Here is a 10,477-nt window from a genome sequence, read left to right as displayed (position 1 = left end):
CTATTGGCGGAACTATGTCATAAAGGTTCCCTGAAGTACAAATGATCAATCTGGTACTTCATCAATCTAGGGCACTTCACTGCGCGCGAGAAACTTCATCATTCATTAAGAATAAGGAAAGATCTACTCTAACTCTCAATGTATTTTACTAATCATTTTCAAAGATTTGATAGTGGAAAGTCGTGACTCATTATTTAATACAAAAAAATTGACGATACAAAAAACTATTTTGGATCGTTAGATTTTTAATTACTGATTGCAATCAATTGAGATAAAAACCTGGGATTTTCTTATAATAATATTATAAATATTGTTGAATGCGTTATATATGAAGTACAACAACCTGTCATGATATATGTATGTACATTTTTCTATCCGCGGTACGCTGCAAGCCGATGAAAGGCGGCCGATTAGCGTACATGCTAGCCGTCGTCGCGTTCGCATCTGCGATACTGTTGTTTCTTGCGATGCATCGACGAAGAAATCATCGGCATCAAGGCAAACGACTCGCGAGGAAAATTAAATACACAACACACGGCTCGTACTCCCTAATCGTCCAGGCTTGACTTTGATGTCACGGCATGTAATAATACACACACGCAGCACGTTTTGCGCGCTCCTCGGATTGTGTATCTGTCACTGGATACGCTCCTAATCGGTTTAACGCATCAAACGTAATTTAAATCGTTCAACGTCATTCGTATTCGGCGGCAAAACAGTATTTTTCCTCGCTAAATAGCGCGACTCATTAAAATGCTATTAAGTAATAAAGCAGATTGCGACCGATTACACCGCGCGATGCTATCACGTAGATGACCTTTCCGTAAAGTTTGACGTCAGTGCAGGACTGCAGTTGCGACGGATGTTGCGTGATAGATCATGTCACACGCCACAAAGATCCTCGCAAAAACATGTCAATTCGATGTTGATTGTGATGGATAAGAACCGATTGATTCGTTAGATGTAACACCTTTGCTTCGCGTAGGTGCGGATTAAAATTTTACGGGCATAACGATGGCCGCCCACGCCATTCAAACGTCACGAATACTACGTCACAGGTTTCTCGGACTCGAAGAAATAACTCGGAGCACGTTACTCGTAGGTCTTTATCGCATAACATTTCTCGTCGCAAGAATGTCATCACTTAGTGATTCGGTAACGGATGTAACGGTAACTCTGTCGACTCATTGTCGAAACAGGATGTATCAATGTGCCGCGGAAATTTAATATCGCAGATAAGACACAATATTGAGCTATCGTAAACTCAGCTGGCATCAGTTACACGTAGCGTCTATCGCGACGTAATACATCTCGCGTGGAATAAATTTAAACTTTGATAAGGACCCGTGAGAACATATAAATAGGTAGGATTAACGTCGGCGCGAATCGACGAATCCTGTTTTTGGAAAGATAGCTGTGCAACGGCGCACAATTTACATACGTTTTACGTTCTCGTTAAACAATCAGGAGGGAGAAACGTTAATAGCTGATATATTCGTTTGACTCACCTTATTTCGTCGGAAAATTCGCTGAAGGAAGTCCAGTCTGCAACAGAAAGAGGATAAAAATGATTTACCGTTAAGGTTTCACAATCGATTTTTTTTATAACGTGTCTGCGTCGCGTTTTCTCGAGTTGCGTGAAATTTTGACGTCTTTCGTCTGGCAGGTATAAACAGACGAGAGATGCAAAGTCCGAGATATTTTAAAGCTTTATGCAACGATTACGTTATGTCGGAGCAGGATATTCTCTTGGAATATCCCTCGTGTATTTATCCTGCGGTTACTTCGTTAGTCCGTAAGTCAGATTTACCGCTGCTGTAATAGTTGCTTGGCGGAAGAAAAAAACTAGTCATCCTTCAAGTATGCGGGTATTGTTTCTTAATAATACGCTTTGAATCATGTTCAGTTGGCAGACTGGAGTCTTCGAGATGCATCGCATTTGATTGTTGTGCTGCGCAATGTATTTACATTTATTGATGCCGTAGCAAAGGTCAGCTTCCTTCAATGCAATTTTCATGTCACCTTTCGAAAAGAATACCCACAGATGTATCTGTATTATTAGAAAATATACGTAATTTATAATGTGACATACTTTTATCTTCTTCCTATTATTATGAATACAGTAATTTTGTATTGAAGAAAATTTTAATTTGACGCAATAAACTTATTTATATTAATCGAACAGCGCAAAACAAACGGAAAGATAATTGGAAAGGTATTAAAAAAAAAAAAAATTTGATGACGATTGTGTTATCTCGCTTCTTACTTGCAGTACGCAAGATATCGATTACATTGCTTTTCGTCACGTTAATCTTTCTCACGCGTGCAAGGCCAGGTGGACATTGCAATGGACTCTATCGCATATGATCAACATCGTAGATGTATTGCACCTGTAACAATGATTTCTTCGTAATCGCCATAGATTTCTTTCGAGCAGAAGCCAGTTGTGCTTGGTTTAGGATACCAGTGCGAGCAGTCGGCACAAGATGTGTATCATTTGTACTTTCCTGACGTCGCATACCGAGAAGTGAACTTCGTTCTTCTCGGACCATCTGTCTTGGCATTCTAACTTACAATGTGTCTCGAATATCTTCAACATTAAAATTTATCTTCGCTAACGAAGTACGAAAGACAATTATTTTGTCTAGACAAAAGGCTGCTTTACGTTTATGCGACCGCACCTATTTTTCTTCTACACGTGTAATTTACGGAAAGTAAAATTTAAAACATTTTATTTCGTTCTCGATATTAAATAATAACACAAACAGAAAATTATATTATATAATAAAATGCGCGACGAATGTACGTTCGTCAATGGCGCTCCGAATAAGATTTTTACGTACGTATTTTAGAGATAAAAAAAATTGATAAAAGTCGTACATAGGACACCCTATGGATATTACATTGCGATCACACGATGGCACGTGGTCGGCGCAGCCGGTGTACGTCCAAGTATGCACTTGTAGCTCACAAAGTGCTGGTATGTACAGATCATTTCCTCCGGATGATTCATTGCTGAGCCGGTGCCCTTCAGGGTCGGGACGGCGGGTATCTGCTTGGGGTCGGAAGATCGCACGATATCGCGTTACTCTCTCAGGGTGCACCTGTGCAGCTCGCGTCTCAGCTACTATCATGCTACGCGCTTTTGCTTGAGATGCACCCTCCCACCGGCAGATCCGCTTCATTCTCCACTCTCGGTTTCCGTTCCCTTTCTTTCGAGCACTCATATCTACCGATAAGATTTCTGACGGGCCCACTGTGGGCTTGTGCCGTCGTCAACAACACGTGCTTTCGGCTTCATTCACACTTTCATTCAAAGTGGCCGTATCGATTGACTTAAGATTGCGACGTAGATATCTGTGTCGCGTTTCAATTTCCATATCGTATTTGTAAAATAGAAATGTGAAGTAACATCTGCCAATTTTATAGACGAGTATATATTTATGCTTTGTACTTCTACTTCATTAATGAAGGAAATTTAAATTATAATCTTAGTCGCTATTATTTAATCTTCAATTATGTTATCGATACTTTATACAGTTATACTTTATACAGTTTGTTATCGTTGCAGATCATTTTACATGGCCGTCTGTTAGCTATCCATTTCGATACAAAACGCAAACAGAACTAAGAAGCTTGCATATCATCGATAGTCATGCAATACGTCCGCGTTCGTTGACGTGAGCGCTGATGCGATCTCTCACTAGATCGTTTCATTCTTTACTCTCGTTCACATTTCTTTTCTTTTAGGTGTTATTATTTCTCTCGATCAAATTTTCTCTAGAGAGAAATGTACATTTTAACATTAAAGTACATTTTTATGCTTTAAATTGTTATATTATAATATTTAGTAGGTTAGAACTTTAGCATATATATTTCTTTACTGATATGCATTAAAATTTTATACTTTAAACAGAAAAAGGAACTATTTCTTTCTTTAAAATATAAGATTTCAATGCATCGCAGTGAACTTCTAGGCCCATCAAACGATATAAGATACGTTTTAACACTCTACTTATTTGTTATGTATAATTATTAATTTTAATAATAAAATTCAAAGCTTTTTCTAAACTTAACATGAAATAAAGAGCACATTGAAAAAATTCTGAATCCATCAAGTTGGTATGGAAAGCAAGTGTTACATATTCGGTTAGGAAGCTGTGGCATTTCCGGATTGTATATTGAGTAGGCGTAATTTTTGCAAGGCGCCCAGTTGCTTCGTCATACGCGCGATGCTTCTTCGAGGGCATAGTAAGAGAATTGAGCACGCATAGGATCGCCGAGACCGTTCCGTTGAATCATCGCGACTCGATTCCAGGAATGCTCCATTCATCTCGGAGCAATGTCTTCGTAAAGGACGCGTAAACCGAAGGTCTTGCGGAATCGACGAACCTGCTTGCGGAAGAAACACATTCTGACCCCATTCCACGCGCGGTCGTAGCTTTGAGGACGCAGCTTTCCTAATAACAGCTTGATAAATTTTAGGAATATCTCGCACTCTTCCAGATTGCTATTTAGCAGCAATGAGATTATCAAATCGTACATTACGTTTTTTATGGCCAATTTTTTTTATTTATCGCTCGTTCCGATATTCATGTGTATCAAAATTAATTTCAGACACTGAAACAATGTAAACATTTTTTATTGCAAAGGTATAATTCACTAAAGAGGACGGAAACAGTTTTGTAGTGCTATTTTGTATTGATTTATCATATCCTTTGCGTCCCGACACCTACGCTTTATTCTTCAAATCTTTTTTTTTTTTTTTTTTTTTTTTTTTTACTTTTTTCACTATATTGATTGTGCTGCTTTTATAAAAATGATCGAATATCCAATATCTAATTTAATCATAATATATAGAATATTTTTACTTATTTGCATACTTCAAAAATAAAAATTTTAACAGAATTATTATTGCTTGTACTTGTTCAATATTTATTCCGATTGAATAAGTTTGTATATTACACAACAAAGATACGGGTTTCCCCCGCCTTTAAACACTTAAACTCATTCACGCTCACGCTGACGTATACTATTTTGCGAGATACTGAGTATTCTTCTCCAGTAATCTTTCAGTTTATTTAACGGAGTGTAAAGTCGATTACGTATCGCAGTGTTTCCCGCGGCAAATACGAACGACAAGTTCAACACCAAAATTTATTGCCTGTAACGTTTCCGCGGATTTACACCTGCGTCATCAGTTCGGAGTGTTTCCAGCGATCCGAACAATTACGCGGTCCGCTTAAGTAATCGCATAGTGCAACATAGCGCAAGGTGTGCGCAAATTTGATCGGGACTATTTGGCATTTTGTATGCCGAGAACGCCGCTCGTGCTCTGAATCACTGCGAGCGAATTCCTTTGGCGCGCCAGTGATACACCGCGTGTTTGGACCAACTTCCGATCATTTAGTCACGATCGCACGTCTTTTGGGATCTTGCGCAAGACCTCAATCCCGTTACACGGCGCTTCCTTTCCTGATCTTCGCGCGCTACTCTTATGCAAATCCTATTCTCATTCATGCAACCGTACTCTCAGTCATTCCGCGGATATGCGGACATTTCACGACCGCAATTTACGGTCGATATTATTGCAAAATATTGCGTAAGCCATATATTACACTATTTATAACATAGCAGATATAAATAGCGGACTAATAATGCGTATTTTAAGCAAATAAATTATAACTTTTTTAGGATCTTTCGTACGTACGATTATTTTCAGGGAAAATCAGCAAGAAAAATCGAAAAGTCACGCATTATATGTAACACTTCCACATTTTTCTTATTTTTTTATCACTTTGGAAATATTTTTGATTTCGTTAAACAAATTGCGAGGGGATTATTTGGATCGCGCAATCGTGCTATCTTGCAAGACTACTTATGCGTATCGTTATAATGCGATCGCAAGGTCTCTTTTTATATCTGTTATTCATAAAGGGGGAAGCACACCGTATAATCTATGCATATATGCCAGGCGATCGGTCTTTGCATAAGATGCCTAGACGATACCAAAGCACAATTATCATTCACCTGATTCACCTCTCGGCATTGCACTGCCGCAAACGTATCGCGTTTGTTGCGTTTCAATCCGAGTACCGGGGATTACTTTCGCGGAACTTGCCTTCGACTTTTGTGATCGAGGCCATTAGAGACATTTTATAACGGCCGAGTCGCTCGTGATTTCTCGATTAATAATGTTGCGTCGAAGGCCGAACCAGATGTCGCAAAAGACAGATTGCGTTGCCTTGCATACAAAAGCGAGCGGATCTTTTTCGTTTTTATTTTCATTTTTAAATTGGTGTCGCGCGGATGACGTGGGTAACCGGCGCATGATTCTCACACTCGGCATATCAACACGGGGATCGTCGCCTTTCTAATCTCCGGGCCGACAGGTACGAACCGTTTCGTACAACGAACGGTCAGTGACGCGTGACGATACCGACTCGCGTGGCGAATTAGCATACCCATATCATTATTTTCACGCGACCGTAAAGTTTGTCGCGAACGTGCGCAGGCTCACGTTCCGCTTAAGAACGCGCTGTAAGGAAATTTTGAGAGGAAAAAATTATGATCCTCTAACGGCGGAGACACTTTACAGATTTGTTTTTTTCAATAAATTTACCATTGCGTCGATCAATTTTGCGGAAATTCTTCATTTCGCAATATTTCTTCTATTTCTGCATAATTAATATATTTTAAGCAAAATGTCATTTAAATTGATTATTTTGATATCTGTTTTTATACGAAATTGCATCAAAATTTAAATAATTTTGTTCATTCGCAATGTTGTAGTTGACTGAATTGATTAGTATCGGCACAGATGAATTAATCATAATAAATAAGTTAGCTGAATTCAATATAAATCGTATGTGAATAAAGTAAGAGCTTACATTACTAATTTAATGACATCAAAATTAATGATAATTATTATTTTGTTTTATATTATCATTTCAATTTATTATTTTTCTTATATGTTATCATTATATATCGCAATATCGATCAATTTAATTGAAAAATGTAAAATCCTTAGTTTTACACAATTGACTAGCGGCAACAGTGTAACGAGAGGGTCCGTAGGTAAACTCGAGCACGATTGCTGAGTCATTCCGCGACTCCGAGAAATGAGCGAGAGAAGTTTCCCAGTAACCAGATCATCCGCCTCTTAAATCGAAAATATTAAATGCAATCAAGTGATTGTAGCTTATGATAGGCGTCATTATGTTATCACGCTACGAAAGATCGGGCAGAAAATATAACTTCGCGGGAATAAATAGAAGCATCGTTTATGTCGTTGTGTAATATTACAGCGGGAAGCGTTGCTCGAAAGGCTTCTGATCACAAATTTTTGCGTGATAAATATATCGCGTGCTTAAGAGAGAGAGAGAGAGAGAGAAAAAGGGGGGGGGAAGAAAAAGTGTGAGTGATTAACATATCATTACGATATTCTTATTATTTCGTATGAAGATTTTGAATTATAAACAACAATAATAACATTTCCATTTATATCAACACTTGCTAATTAAAATTGTACTGTTTGTTGTATTACATTTTTACATGGATAAAAACAATATATAAAAATATAAAACGCATATATTAAAATTACTAATTATTAATTATGCTGTCACGCGCACCAAGTATTGCACTATACTTTCATCGCTTTGGAGAAGCTCCCGATATGATTGACCCACTTTAATGATATATATTAGGTTCGGTTCTCCTTGTCATCGTTATACACGTTATATGTTATCCGTGCAGGTTTGGACATGTTCGTTCGCGCAGCTTCTTTCGCTTCCATGGCTGTATCTACGCTTCACAGATTCGAGACTCTCTCTGGTTTTCTTTCTTTCTATTCAGCATCTTTGAAATCCTGTTTTATTCATTCGCCCAATCGTTTCTATATTGTAAACATACATCTTCACATTACAAATGTCATTTTGCAATATTTGGTATTTAATTTTTAAATCCGCTAATTTTGAAGATGATTATTTTAAGATGCATTTAACTGCTCTATGTAAAGCATTACACTTTGTTGTAGCAAGTCAATCATAAAATTCAAAAATAATTATTTCTTAACTTTTATGATAAATTAAAGTAAAATTTTTTGCAAATCCTCGTAATAATGTTAAGACAAATATATTCGGCGATTGCATTTCGATCGTTAAACTAAAGCTACGGCATAACTTTCTCTTTCATCGTATGCATTTACCTCAAACCAGTATGTCTATCTATGACCTATGAACCGTATATGCAGCTTCGTACAAAGTACAAATGCAACAACACTCACGTATCGATCTACTGTCTAAATGATCGCGCTACAAATCCGCGGCCTTGCGGCTCGCGCGCACACGCGCGCGGCGGCACGCAAGAGTTGGATAAATCGTTATATGTTAACGTCCGTCACGTAAAATATGCTATCTCGTAGTGACCTATTTTTCGTAACGATCTGCGCCGAGGAGGAACCAATATTTCTACCTAGCTAGTCTGTTCCTTTAATCTTATGTTTCGCTCGATCACGAACTTACCGGGATTTTATCAATGCATGTGAATGGATAAGTACGATTACCTGAATGAAAAGCAGCTATAATATCTAGAATCATCAAATTGTAAGCAGTCGCGTGCTATTCGTACATTTCGATTTAAACATCCATTCCCAGTCTATCGAGGAATAATGTGAGGATTCAGCTATAAACACTGATAGCTATAAACACTTTCCAATACCTTTCTCTGTTGTTTGAACAAAGAAAATGTTTAAAAATAATTAATAAAATATCCACATATTAATATAAATATATAACACAAATTTTTTATAAGTTTATGAAAATTGCATCTGTGGTTTATTACATCTTAATGTATTCTGTTCAATTTTTATTCTCCCATAATTATACAACATTCAAGATTTTAATTTCTTAAAAGGCAATAAATATAAATTTAATTTACATCGTTATTTGATATCAATTTCTTAGATTATTAAGAAATACATTTAAAGTTGAGCATTCATCGATTACTGTGCGGAACACTACGTTGATACTTCTGCTTTAAGGTTCAACCGTTATCGCGGCGTATTTAGTTAATTGAATAAGTGCACCGTAGAAATAATATATTTAAGATGCAAATTAAACTGCGCGAGCAAATAAATGCTTTGCTGTTGCTGCATATAAGACACGGAGGAACGATCTGCGGTATTCGCGCGACGAGCAAAGAGAATACCAAGCGGCGTTCAAGCCTGTGAGGTGTATGAATCAGTCGTAAGCAAGTGTAACGACCCAATGACGTCAAGAACATTGCACAACAAAGCGGTAATCCCAACCGTTACATCGGCTTATCGATTTCTCGATTTCCTTCGAGAGCGTTTAAAAATGTAATAAGAGTATATAAGACTTTGAACTTCATTCATGGCTTCATCATTTTAATCCTTTATCTTAGTCCTTTGAGCGTTTCCAAAAGCTAGTCCACGTATAGATTTACTGTAATTCGATTAATTTGTCAGGATTTACTCATGTTTATTAACGTTCACCTAATTTCGCATCATCTTTCAATCCACATTTTTCATACATTTTATCGCATTTTAATTTTTTCGTCCTATTTTGTTAAATAATAAGCAAGGACTAATTTAGTGAAGTGAAGACATTGGATCGTTTTAAATCCAGGTTTGGTAATTCAAGGACTGTAAAAACCTGATGACAGAAAGGGCAATCGTTTTTAAGAACTACTCACTGATTCCGATAAATGTACGTTAATTTCTGATATCTTGACATTTTCTGTTCGTTCTGAAGAGAAAATTTTCTACTGAAATTGTAAAATATTCATGTATCAGTTATAAATTTTCGTTTTACTTCCTACGCTTCCTTGGTAAAATTCAATTCTAAGATTTCTAGTGGCAGGTTCCTTTTTCCGTAAGAGATATTGTGCCGAGCGATAAGAAATTGCTCTGACGTCATCGCGAGAGCCGCCTTCGTCAATGTTGATCGCGCCATTGCACTTGATTCTTTCGACGTGAAAGCGAACGGAGATAGCTGCGAATGAGTGAAAGTGCAACGCAATGGGAGCATGATGAAACATTAATTTCCCAAATCCGTGTTCTGTATCCTGCTTGAATACTTTGATGATCAGATTTTAAGTTCAAAGTCATGTGAAACCTTTCACGTGAATTGAATTAATTACAAATTCCAGGTTACAGTTTTCTCATAAGTTTTATCAAATACTTTATGATTTTTTAAATAAATTTGCGTGGATTTCTATCTGAAAACATTGGCTAGTTTATTGTAATATAATAAAGTTTTACTGTACTTTCGATCAAAACTGTTGTAAGTTATATTAATACTGTAATACTCCGCAGAGAGACAGAAGTCGAGAAACAATCATGATTCTTATGAGTTAACAATTAGTAATACTTGTGTCACTTCCGTAAATGTTCGAGGAACTTTGGAAAAATTCGCATCATCATGTGTCACGCGTCGAAAAATTCCTTCGCGATGCT

The 10,477-nt window shown here is 37.2% G+C and overlaps 1 protein-coding gene across 6 annotated transcripts in view; it reads right to left on the bottom strand.

Moving 5' to 3' along the window:
- The window catches only part of LOC105672299 (uncharacterized), a 175,248-nt gene that overhangs the window by 27,708 nt on the left and 137,063 nt on the right, over positions 1-10,477 (bottom strand). For 4 of the 6 annotated variants that reach the window (XM_067353329.1, XM_067353327.1, XM_067353325.1 and 1 more), the window contains one exon: positions 1,509-1,545. The gene's annotated coding sequence lies outside the window, so the exon portion shown is untranslated. Of the gene's footprint in view, positions 1-1,508; positions 1,546-1,810; positions 2,067-10,477 lie in introns of those variants that run through there. The other 2 variants (XM_067353324.1, XM_067353326.1) reach the window with 2 other exon arrangements.

This window comes from Linepithema humile, chromosome 4, assembly GCF_040581485.1.
Source record: "Linepithema humile isolate Giens D197 chromosome 4, Lhum_UNIL_v1.0, whole genome shotgun sequence".
Lineage (NCBI taxonomy): Eukaryota > Metazoa > Arthropoda > Insecta > Hymenoptera > Formicidae > Linepithema > Linepithema humile.
This window is presented reverse-complemented; position numbering and strand designations above follow the sequence as displayed.